Source organism: Bubalus bubalis, chromosome 13, assembly GCF_019923935.1.
Source record: "Bubalus bubalis isolate 160015118507 breed Murrah chromosome 13, NDDB_SH_1, whole genome shotgun sequence".
Taxonomy (NCBI): Eukaryota; Metazoa; Chordata; class Mammalia; order Artiodactyla; family Bovidae; genus Bubalus; species Bubalus bubalis.
The window spans coordinates 424393-436171 of NC_059169.1; positions in this window are offsets into that span (position 1 = coordinate 424393).

Here is an 11779-nt window from a genome sequence, read left to right on the forward strand (position 1 = left end):
GCGCACACGGGGGACAGGCATGGGCGCGCGCGTGCGTGTGTGTGCACCCTGGGGATAGGAACTGGGACGTGTGCACCTGTGCGCACACAGGGACAGAGGCCTGGTGTGTGTGGATGTGCATGCACCTGGGGGTCACGGGCTGGGGGGGGTGTATGCATTTCGTAGGCACTTGGGAAACAGTGGAAGGTGTGCAGATGAGTGTGTACACACACGGGGGCCAGAGATGGGGGTACACTGGCATGTGTGCACAGCCAGGAGTAGGGGATAGATGCAAGAGTGTGCACACAGAGGCAGGAGTCAAGTGTGTTGTGGGTGTGTGTGTGTGTGCATGCATGTGCAGATGTGGGGACTTGGAGGAGCGGGGTCGAGTAGCACACAGTGTGTGTACTCTCGGAGGAGAAAGGCAGGCTGGGATTGTGTCCGTAGGCGTGTTTGAGCAGGTGCATATGTGTGTGCACAGGAAGGAGAGGAGGTCGGGTGTGTGCTCGTGCGGATGCTCGGAGGAGACAGTGTGTGCACGCGCAGCGCCCTGTCCGCCAGGTGCTCACCTGTTCCTGCCCAGCCCGAGGTCTCCATGCCCACGCCCGGCCTCTGCCCAGGTTCTGAGTCTTCTGGACGGAAGGTGCGGGCCTGTTCCTCATCGCCAGGTGGCCCGGGCTAAGTGGAGTCTGAGTCCTGGAGACGTGACCCCCGCGGTTCACCAGCAGCAGGGCCAGGGCAGGCGGGGCGTGGGGGCCAAGTCCAGAGTTCATGGGGCACAGAGGACTTCAGCGTGGATGCACCCTCAGGTGCTATCGCCTTACACGCAGCCTGGGACGGTTTCACAGTTTAACCACTTTCAACCTGCTTCTCTAGCAAGCCACTCCAGTCTTGAACTGTTAACCCTTAATTAGCGCTGGTTTCTTGAAAAGCAGGAATCTTTCCATTCTTTCTACTGATCAGTACACTGCACTTAGAGTAACAGGGATGATGAAAACAGGGTGGGAGGGGTGGGAAATAAAAGGCTTCGGAGGGACCGTTCCCTGTCCCTGCAGGCTGGACACCTCCGCTTCCCTGTGGAGAAACATGCATAGCTCCCCACTGGAAGGGCCGTGGTGCCTGGACCTCCCGCCCCGTTCTTTCTCAGAAAGTCTGCGTTCCTCGCTCCGCCGCTTTTTCCCAGAAACTCCATCTTTCTCACAGTGTTGGAGTCTTCATCCCCACGTAGCAGCCAGAAGCCCCTCCCTGGGCTCAGGTGCACAGACGGACAAGCCTCTGGGTGAGGGCTGGGTGCTCGGAGAGAGGAGAAACAAGGGATCAGAGTCCAAACCCAAGTCCTCTCCCCACAGAGTCCAGTCGTTGACCAGTATTTACAGGGGATAACCAGCTCTCATATTCAAAATCATTTCTGCACAGAAATCACTTGTGAAACACTCTGAGCTCGCAGGCGCTGCTGCAGCATTGAAACAAACCCCTGGTTTGCTCGGAACCTCTGCCTCTATAGTCAGTTACCCTAGAGAACGCCTGTGCCTGTGTTGAAAGGTGACAACATAATTTTGGTTGAAGATCCAAATGTTTTTGGCCACATCTCGCCTTGAAACCCCTAGGCTGGCAGAGATGTGACCTAGGCAGGTGATGACCCCACGCATGTGTCCATCGGTCCTGTCTGCTTTGGGGAGTGTCCCAAAAGTTGGGGTTTTAGTGAGCCTTCCACCAGTGTTCAGTTGGTCCTCCTCCCTGGGGCTGTGCCGCCACTGTGTGGGATGGTGCTGCTCTGTGTTCCGTTAGAAGGCTGGCCCGTGCTTCCCAGGAGAATGCCCACCTGTCACAGCGCCCCCTTTCTTTGTGGGCTTGATACAAAGCCTTACCCCACCCCTATTAAACTCTCCTTTGAAGGAGAGAAAGTTTTCTAATCCCTTGAAAATCTGAATTCTAAGTCTGTTAGATATCCAACTTGTCTTCGGCTCCCTCCTCCATGACAGGTCTTTTCTCTGTTTTCCATCTTCTTGGGTGACCACGGCAACAGTAACATCAAGAGGTGGGGAGACGGAGCGGGGCAGAGGCTCAGAGACTTGGGTGGGGATTCTGCGTGTGCACAGGTGACATTTTCTCTTTCTTTGACCAGATAGCAATAAAGGCGTCTTTGGAAAATTTTGTTTGCTTGCTTCTTTCTGCGTATCAGGAAATATAAGCGAATCAGGTGGCTTGTTGGCAAGCCTCAGGAAAAGCCCCTGGCCCCTCACAAAGAGGCCACCACTTCTGAGCCCCACCCACTACCTGGACACACCAAAGTGGCTGTGTTTCTCCCTCTTCCTTACTTCACGATTCCGTTTGAAAACTTCTGGCCAAAACCAAGCCGCCCTCCGGGAAAGACGGTCAGACCCTGGCCTTCCTGTGTCACTGTGCCTTTAGCGTCGCTCAGTCTTAAACACCTTCACAACCACCTACAGACTGAAGTCGTAGTCCTTTGAAAGGCTCCCCTTGGACCTGACAAGTTCTAGAAGGTCATGGCATCCAAGCTGACTCAAATTTACTCAAAGAAATCCCTTTCATTCCTTTGCCCATGAACTCCACAATCCACCCAGCATTGATCTGGGTGACCTGCCTATGCTCCTGTTAAGATGATATCCAGGTTGTTCTCCACGGACTCATACAACGTCAAGGCTCAGATTACTTCTCCAAGGTTGTCTGACTTCCCTTCATCTCAGCTTCATCGTAGCAGGTGGGCTGGAGGGCCTTTCTCTGAATCCACAAGGTAAGTGGACAGCAGCGGGGAAATGACCAGAGATGTTGAACGTCCACCTCTCCTTGTGTTACTTTCTTCCTCAAAATAATCCAGCCAGGAGCCCACAGCACGGTTTTAGGAAACCTGACTTTGTGTAGAATTTAATGTCTCCGGTCATTTCCCCGCTGCTGTCCACTCACTTGCTGATACAGAGAAGCGCCATCTAGCCCACCTGCTACGATGAAGCGGAGATGCAGGGAAGTCAGATGACCTTGGATAAGTAATCTTAGCCTCTCTGATGTGCAAATCCCTTTAGCTGAGAAATAAATAGAAAAAATAGTTCTTTGCTAAAAAGACAAACCACAGTTTCAAAGGCTTTGCCTGTTCTGCATTCCTCACTCACCTAACATTTCTGAGCCATGAACATGTGCAGCTTAGTGTGCTGATGCAGATTAATAAGACAGAGGGTTGCTCAGACGGGACGGCCAGACTCCCGTACGACCAAATATGATGGGGGCAAGGGTCGCTTCATGGCTGGAAGCGGGAATTGTGGAAGCAGAGAGCCAGAACCATCATGGCTCCTGTAGGCAATCAGGGAAGGCTTCATAGCGAAGGTGACGTTGAGATGGTCTGCGAGCAGCTGAGGGGTGTGTGTGCAAGTGTGCACACGTTAGGATTCGCGTGTTCCTGCAGAAAAGGACACATCTTGGAAAATGCTTGTGGCTGCTTACATCCATGTCTTAGGCAGGGCAGCTGCAATAAAACCCCACAGACTGGTAGCTCATAAACAACAGAAATTATTTCTGACGGTTATACAGGCTGGAAGTCCAAGCTCAGGGTACCAGCCTGGGGGGTTCTGGTGAGAGCCGTCTTCCTGGCTCACAGATGGCTCCCGCCTCGTCCTACGCGCGAAGGCTGCTGCCCGGCCCTCTTAACAGGCACTAACCCCGTTCGCAGGGCACTGCTCCCAGGACCTAATTCTCCCCAAAGGCCCCACCTCCGAATGCCACCTGCAGTGAAGGAGAAGTAATTCCCCTCCACTCTAGGCTGTGGCCCCCATAAAAGACAGGTTAACGAGAGAAAAGCAGAAGCTGAAAGTGTGCACCTCATGAGGACGGGGCGCACCAGGGAGAGTGGGGTGCTCTCAGAGTGGCTCGGAACTCAGGCTTAAGGACCGCCTCCAGCTGAAGACAGAGCGGCCGGGCGAGGAGGAGCGCGGAAAGGAGAGCAGGGTGCCTGCGGTGACACCCAGTCCCCTGCCTGAGGAGTGCCGCTTGTGGGCTCCCTGCCGTCTCCTCCCAGGTGGACAGGGAGGCGCCTGCAGAGACTCGAGGTGGTGGAGAGGGCGGCTGTGCTCTGAGCTGTGAGCCGCCCCACAGCAGGGGGGTCCTGCCGGTCACTCCAGCTGGGGGCGAGCTGTGAGTGGCGCACGCTCAGACCATGAAGTCCTACTGGCTTGGCGAGGCCGCACCTGGCTGTGAGCGACGCTAGAAAATGCAGGCACGGTTCTGGGCCCTCTGTCTGCCCAAGCGCTTCCAGGTCTGTAAAGAAAGGGGCAGAGAGCTGATGTTCCGAGATGACTAGCAGTTTGTTCTGAGCAAGGAAGAGAGGACTTGCTCTCAGAGACGTGAGCCCCACGTGGAGTGGGGAGAAGGGCTGAGCCTCCGGCGCCGGTGGAGAGGGGCCGCAGAGGCAGTGCCGGTGCGCGAGGCGTGGAGGCTGGAGGGGCTCTAGACGGCGCCCAGCGGGAAGGAGCCGCGGATGGGAGCCCCGGGGTCAGACCCGGACCCTCGTCCCGTGGGCCTCGCCCCGCTGCAGCTCCCGCAGTGGCGCCTGGGCCCCCAGGGTGGCACGCAGCACCTGCCTCCCGCCGCTGATGACGAGGGCACATTTGCTGACCACCGAGAGTTGCTTTGGACACCGGCAGCCTCCAGTGCGCAAGAGCCTGCGGCGGAGAGCGGGCGATGCGGCTGCCCGGGGAACAGCAGGGCAGCCCCAGGGCCCACGTCCACGGGCGCTGGGCGGAGACCCGGAAGGCGGGTGAGGGAGGGCTGGGCCGCTGGGCAGAGGACGGGGCTGGGCGGTCGCGCTGGCGTTTCTGACAGTTGCCTCGCAGGCCGCAGAGAAACGTGACAGAGACACGGGTGGACGTTCACGGCGCGAGACCGCCGGGACTGCACTGGCCGGGCGGCGCGCACAGGCCGGGCGCTCTGGGGGTGTCTCCAGGCGCCGGCGGAGGACGCGTTCCCGGGAAGGATGACCCTGCCGCCCTCCCGGCTGGCCTCTCATCCCCACCCCGCCTCCGGGCCGTTCTGCCCGTCCCTGGATTCGGCCACCAGGACGAGCTGCAGAGAAAGGCGGGAGAGGTCGGTCCACGGGGTTCTCCTCCTCCCCAGCCAGGGGGCTGTGTCCGCATCCCTCTCTGTCCACCGCCCGTCCTCCGACCCAGGCCGGGGGACCCTCCCCGGGGTACTCGCCACCTGCCCCGCCCACACCCACCTCTGCAGACAGTGCGGTCAGATGGGCCTCTATTCCTGCCAGAACGCTGGCTGCTTCAACCTCTAAACATAAAAAGTGGTCACTAATGGCACGGGTGGACTGACTCAAGGAACCAAGAAAGTATGTATTTCAAACAGGAGGGGAGATAACAGTGTCAGGTGAAGAGAGGTCATTCAGCTTGGCAAGCAAATGATTGATATTTATTTGAGCATTTTCAATAAAGTAGAGCAGCAAAGCCCTGCAGAAGATCTGCTGAAGGGAGGCAAGGAGGAGGGCATGGAAGGGCAGGCAAGGGAGGTTGGCAGGAAACCGGTGGTTTGGGGGCTCCAGCTGGGGGCTGGGGGGTGCCGCTGGGGAGATGAAGACCTGAGGGGTTTTTGCAGGCTGAGAAGTCTCTGAAAGGAAAGAGATGAAAAAGAGAAGGGCACAGGACCCAGGGGAGGCAGAGAGAGCATCAGAGAGGGCAAGAGAGTCTGAACTAGAGACCCACATTCTAAAACCAGTGGGGGAGATGGGCATTTAGTTGTTTGTTTTTTTTTTTTTCATCCAATCTATGATATTTCTGGAGAAATATCTGGAGAAGGGAATGGCAACCCACTCCAGTACTCTTGCCTGGGAAATCCCATGGACAGAGGAGGTGGTGGGCTATACAGTCCATGGGGTCACAAAGAGAAGGGTACAACTAAGCAACTGAGTGTGATATTTCTCTAAATTTTCATCTATACCATTCTAGACAGTCTCCTCATCCATTCTTTCCTCTCCCCACTCTAAACCCTCCAACACAACCGAGGTGTAATTTTTTTCCATCTAGTTTTCCATTTTATGACTAGAAAACAAAGTCCGTCAAGGCAACCTTGGTTTAAAATCTCGGTTTTGTATGCCATTGATGGGAGTGTTAGCTAGCGCAACTGCTCAGTAAAAAAAACTGGGCAAGATGATTGATCTTTAAAATGTCATGTGATACAACCAATGGTGAACTCACGACACTTCTCCCAAACCAGCCCCTCCTCACCCGGCTCCGGCTCACTCAGGAGAAGAACTGTGTCCACCCAGTTGTTCAGACTAGAAAAGTAGACAGAAGTCAAACACCTGACTCGTCCTCAGCAATTGAAACCAACCGCCAGCCTGAGCTATCTCGAGTTCTCCTGCTTTCCGCCCTGGCCAGCCGTCCTCTTCCTCATTGAGGGCTGGAGCAAACAATGCCCATCTCCTGTTCCTCCAGCCTTGACCTCCTCTCTCCTCTCTTCAGCAGCCAGAGTGATGTCTTAAAAATGGAAACCAGCTCAGGATTTCCCTGGCTTTCAGTCGTGGACTCCATGCTTCCACTGCAGCAGGTGCACGTTTGATCCCTGGTCAGGGAGCTAAGATCCGTATGTTGAGCCTTTTGGTCAAAAGACAGTGCTGTGCTCGTCCTCTGCTTCCTGTTGACCTTCTGTTCGGGTGTTCCATCCACTATCAAAAGAGGGACGCTGAGGACCTCCATGGTAGCTCAGTGGGTAAGAATCCACCTGCCAATACAGGGTTCCATCCCTGGTTCGGGAAGATCCGACATGCCGCAGAGCAACTAAGCCCACACACCACAACTACTGAAGCCCAAGCACATTAGACCTTGTGTTCCCCAACAAGAGAAGCCAGTGCATTGAGAACCCCACATACCACAGCGAAGAACAGCCCCAACTCTGCAGCTAGAGAAAGCTCAAGCAAAAGCAACAAAGCCCCAGTGTAAAACATGAGTAAAAATGAATTAAACTAAAACATCTTTTTTTTTAACATAAATTTATTTATTTTAATTTGAGGTTAATTACTTTACAATATTGTATTGGTTTTGCCATACATCAACATGAATCTGCCACGGGTGTACATCCTGAACCCCCCTCCATCCTCCCTCCCCATACCATCCCTCTGGGTCATCCCAGTGCACCAGCCCCAAGCAACCAGTATCCTGCATTGAACTTGGACTGGCGATTCATTTCATGTATGATATTACATGTTTCAATGCCATTCTCCCAAATCATCCCACCCTCTCCCTCTCCCACAGAGTCCAAAAGACCGTTCTATACATCTGTGTCTCTTTTGCTGTCTCGCATACAGGGTTATCACTACCATCTTTCTAAATTCCATATATATGCGTAGTATACTGTGTTGGTGTTTTTCTTTCTGGCTTACTTCACTCTGTATAATAGGCTCCAGTTTTATCCACCTCATTAGAACTGATTCAAATGTATTCTTTTTAATGGCTGAGTAATACTCCATTGTGTATATGTACCACTGCTTTCTTACCCATTCATCTGCTGATGGACATCTAGGTTGCTTCCATGTCCTGGCTATTATAAACAGTGCTGCGATGAAAATTGGGGTACACATGTCTCTTTCAATTCTGGTTTCCTTGGTGTGTATGCCCAGCAGTCCTGGGTTTGCTGGGTCATAAGGCAGTTCTATTTCCAGTTTTTTAAGGAATCTCCACACTGTTCTCCATAGTGGCTGTACTAGTTTGCATTCCCATCAACAGTGTAAGAGGGTTCCCTTTTCTCCACACCCTCTCCAGCGTTTATTGCTTATAGACTTTGGATTGCAGCCATTCTGATTGGTGTGAAATGGTACCTCATTGTGGTTTTGATTTGCATTTCTCTGATAATGAGTGATGTTGAGCATCTTTTCATGTGTTTGTTAGCCATCTGTATGTCTTCTTTGGAGAAATGTCTATTTAGTTCTTTGGCCCGTTTTTTGATTGGGTCATTTATTTTCTGGAATTGAGCTGTAGGAGTTGCTTGTATATTTTTGAGATTAGTTGTTTGTCAGTTGCTTCATTTGCTATTATTTTCTCCCATTCTGAAGGCTGTCTTTTCACCTTGCTTATAGTTTCCTTTGTGGTGTAGAAGCTTTTAAGTTTAATTAGGTCCCATTTGTTTATTTTTGCTTTTATTTCCAATATTCTGGGAGATGGGTCACAGAGGATCCTGCTGTGATGTATGTCGGAGAGTGTTTTGCCTATGTTCTCCTCTAGGAGTTTTATAGTTTCTGGTCTTACGTTTAGATCTTTAATCCATTTTGAGTCTATTTTTGTGTATGGTGTTAGAAAGTGTTCTAGTTTCATTCTTTTACAAGTGGTTGACCAGTTTTCCCAGCACCACTTGTTAAAGAGATTGTCTTTAATCCAATGTATATTCTTGCCTCCTTTGTCAAAGATAAGGTGTCCATAGGTGCATGATTTATCTCTGGGTTTTCTATTTTGTTCCATTGATCTATATTTCTGTCTTTGCACCAGTACCATACTGTCTTGATGACTGTGACTTTGTAGTAGAGCCTGAAGTCAGGCAGGTTGATTCCTCCAGTTCCATTCTTCTTTCTCAAGATGGCTTTAGCTATTTGAGGTTTTTTGTATTTCCATACAAATTGTGAAATTATTTGTTCTAGCTCTGTGAAAAATACCATTGGTAGGTTGATAGGGATTGCATTGAATCTATAGATTGCTTTGGGTAGTATACTCATTTTCACTATATTGATTCTTCCAATCCATGAACATGGTATATTTCTCCATCTATTAGTGTCCTCTTTGATTTCTTTCACCAGTGTTTTATAGTTCTCTATATATAGGTCTTTAGTTTCTTTAGGTAGATATATTCCTAAGTATTTTATTCTTTTCATTGCAATGGTGAATGGAATTGTTTCCTTAATTTCTCTTTCTGTTTTCTCATTATTAGTGTATAGGAGTGCAAGGGATTTCTGTGTGTTGATTTTATATCCTGCAACTTTACTATATTCATTGATTAGCTCTAGTAATTTTCTGGTGGAGTCTTTAGGGTTTTCTACGTATAGGATCATGTCATCTGCGAACAGTGAGAGTTTTACTTCTTCTTTTCCAATTTGGATCTCTGATTGCTGTGGCCAAAACTTCCAAAACTATGTTGAATAGTAGTGGTGAAAGTGGGCACCCTTGTCTTGTTCCTGACTTTAGGGGAAATGCTTTCAATTTTTCACCATTGAGGATAATGTTTGCTGTGGGTTTGTCATATATAGCTTTTATTATGTTGAGGTATGTCCCTTCTATTCCTGCTTTCTGGAGAGTTTTTATCATAAATGGATGTTGAATTTTGTCAAAGGCTTTCTCTGCATCTATTGAGATAATCATATGGCTTTTATTTTTCAATTTGTTAATGTGGTGTATTACACTGACTGATTTGCAGATATTGAAGAATCCTTGCATCCCTGGGATAAAGTCCACACAGTCATGATGTATGATCTTTTTAATGTGTTGTTGGATTCTGATTGCTAGAATTTTGTTAAGGATTTTTGCATCTATGTTCATCAGTGATATTGGCTTGTAGTTTTCTTTTTTGTGTGGCATCTTTGTCAGGTTTTGGTATTAGGGTGATGGTGGCCTCATAGAATGAGTTTGGAAGTTTACCATCCTCTGCAATTTTCTGGAAGAGTTTGAGTAGGACAGGTGTTAGCTCTTCTCTAAATTTTTGGTAGAATTCAGCTGTGAAGCCATCTGGACCTGGGCTTTTGTTTGCTGGAAGATTTCTGATTACAGTTTCAATTTCTGTGCTTGTGATGGGTCTGTTAAGATTTTCTATTTCTTCCTGGTTCAGTTTTGGAAAGTTGTACTTTTCTAAGAATTTGTCCATTTCTTCCACGTTGTCCATTTTATTGGCATATAATTGCTGATAGTAGTCTCTTATGATCCTTTGTATTTCTGTGTTGTCTGTTGTGATCTCTCCATTTTCATTTCTAATTTTATTGATTTGAGTTTTCTCCCTTTGTTTCCTGATCAGTCTGGCTAATGGTTTGTCAATTTTATTTAATCCTTTCAAAGAACCAGCTTTTGGCTTTGTTGATTTTTGCTATGGTCTCTTTTGTTTCTTTTGCATTTATTTCTGCCCTAATTTTTTAGATTTCTTTCCTTTTACTAACCCTGGGGTTCTTCATTTCTTCCTTTTCTAGTTGCTTTAGGTGTAGAGTTAGGTTATTTATTTGACTTTTTTCTTGTTTCTTGAGGTATGCCTGTATTGCTATGAACTTTCCCCTTAGCACTGCTTTTACAGTGCCCCACAGGTTTTGGGTTGTTGTGTTTTCATTTTCATTCATTTCTATGCATATTTTGATTTCTTTTTTGATTTCTTCTGTGATTTGTTGGTTATTCAGCAGTGTGTTGTTCAGCCTCCATATGTTGGAATTTTTAACAGTTTTTCTCCTGTAATTGAGATCTAATCTTATTGCATTGTGGTCAGAAAAGATGCTTGGAATGATTTCAATTTTTTTGAATTTACCAAGGCTAGATTTATGGCCCAGGATGTGATCTGTCCTAGAGAAGTTTCCATGTGCGCTTGAGAAAAAGGTGAAATTCATTGTTTTGGGGTGAAATGTCCTATAGATATCAATTGGGTCTAACTGGTCTATTATATCATTTAAAGTTTGTGTTCCTTGTTAATTTTCTGTTTAGTTGATCTATCCATAGGTGTGAGTGGGGTATTAAAGTCTCCCACTATTATTGTGTTATTGTTAATTTCCACTTTCATACTTGTTAGCCTTTGTCTTACATATTGTGGTGCTCCTATGTTGAGTGCATATATATTTATAATTGTTATATCTTCTTCTTGGATTGATCCTTTGATCATTATATAGTGTCCTTCTTTGTCTCCTTTCACAGCCTTTGTTTTAAAGTTTATTTTATCTCATATGAGTATTGCTACTCCTGCTTTCTTTTGGTCTCTATTTGCATGGAATATCTTTTTCCAGCCCTTCACTTTCAGTCTGTATGTGTCCCCTGTTTTGAGGTGGGTCTCTGGTAGACAACATATATAGGGGTCTTATTTTTGTATCCATTCAGCCAGACTTTGTCTTTTGGTTGGGGCATTCAACCCATTTACATTTAAGGTAATTATTGGTAAGTATGATCCCGTTACCATTTACTTTATTGTTTTGGGTTCGAGTTTATACACCCTTTTTGTGTTTCCTGTCTAGAGACTCTCCTTTAGCATTTGTTGGAGAGCTGGTTTGGTGGTGCTGAAACATCTTTTTAAAAAGAAAAGTGGGACATTGAAGTCTCTTATGACAAACCTAGATAGTATATTAAAAAGTGGAGACATTAGACAGAGGAGCCTGGCAGGTTGCAGTCGTGTCTGACTCTTTGCAACCCCATGACCACAGCATGCCAGGGCCCCCTGTCCATCACCAACTCCTGGAGTTTACTCAAACTCATGTCCATTGAGTCATTGATGCCATTCAACCATCTCAACCTCTGTCTTCCCCTTCTCTTCCCACCTTCAATCTTTCCCAGCATCAGGGTCTTTTCAAATAAATCAGTTCTTCATATCAGGTGGCCAAGGGTTGGAGTTTCAGCTTCAAGATCAGTCCTTCCAATGAATATTCAGGACTGATTTCCTTTAGGATGGACTGGTTGGATCTCCTTGCAGTCCAAGGGACTCTCAAGAGTCTTCTCCAACACCACAGTTCAAAAGCATCAATTCTTCGACACTCACCTCTCTTTATGGTCCAACTCTCACATCCATACATGACCACTGGAAAAACCACAGCCTTGATTAGATGGACCTTTGTTGGCAAAGTAACATCTCT